Here is a 1,240-nt window from a genome sequence, read left to right on the forward strand (position 1 = left end):
CCTCTTTGTGTTTGAGTTTATTACAGCAAAACACATGTACATAAAATGCAGAGTGAGCATTGTTTAATGTGTATGAAAACATCTACTGAGAGACATAAATAGATGAAAGAATTGTAACCGAGTTAAAAATAGTGTTTTGTTCATGTGTAGATCACCACAAGGCCATCTTTGTCACCATGGGAACTGGAAATTTGTCTCTCACATTATTACCACTGAGCAAATGTGTCAAAATAGTGAATTAGACTAAATTGTAAATATACAAATGAGCACAAATGTACAAACCACTGCTGAATGATCGCATTAAAATGGCTATTTTTTGTACAGTTAGACAAGGTAAACAATTCCAACAATGATTTTCATATTTGTGAGATGCATGTAGAGCTATATACTTACTCTGAGTAGTTTTTTTTTTTTTTTTAAATCTATTTTTACTACTGAACATATCCATATATACACTGTCTGCTGTGTAAGTGAATAGTTTACATACAGTACAAATCAACTTTTTCGGTCCATTGTGCTGTAAATATAGTCTCCCTTACATATACTGGGAGTATTTTGTGGATTCAGTGATTCAAAGGCTGACCACATTCCCTTATGCTGTTTAAAATGTGAAACACAAATGCACAAGTTCATTAATAACATGCACATATCTCTGTTCAAAATTACACATTTATTGCAAAATATATTTCTGAGTTGTAAATTTAATTTATGTAAGCTGTGTTCCTTTTTTTTTTTTTTTTTTTTTTTTTTACTGTAGTTAATATTATAAACTCTCCCTCTGACTCACTGGTTTTGTCCTGTACTGGAGTTCTGGCGGCATCTGCTGGAGAGATGCATGCAATGAGGGCTCTGCCATCAAACACTTAAATTCCTGCAATCTGATCAGTAGTTATGCAAAATTTGTACTTTGCTTGCATCAGGTTATGGAGGAAATATCTACAAAACAAAAAATTCAGACATCAAGTGACAATTTTAAATAGAATATAACAGGTTGTAAGGTGTTCTGTGCTGCTTTCTCATTTAATCTGGTCTCTTCTGGGCCAGTCTTTTTTATTCTTATGTCCTCTTCTTTTGCGTGAAAGCAACCTTTATTTGTGCATGAGACACATTTATTATATATTTATAACTCCCTAGGCTTTGGCACATTAAGACCAGGTATAACATTTGTGTGCTTTTAACTTTAAGATCATATGCAATGTTTGTATATTTTTTATCTTTTAGACTGTTCATCTTGGTGAAG

The sequence above is a fragment of the Sphaeramia orbicularis genome, chromosome 14 (assembly GCF_902148855.1).
Source record: "Sphaeramia orbicularis chromosome 14, fSphaOr1.1, whole genome shotgun sequence".
Lineage (NCBI taxonomy): Eukaryota > Metazoa > Chordata > Actinopteri > Kurtiformes > Apogonidae > Sphaeramia > Sphaeramia orbicularis.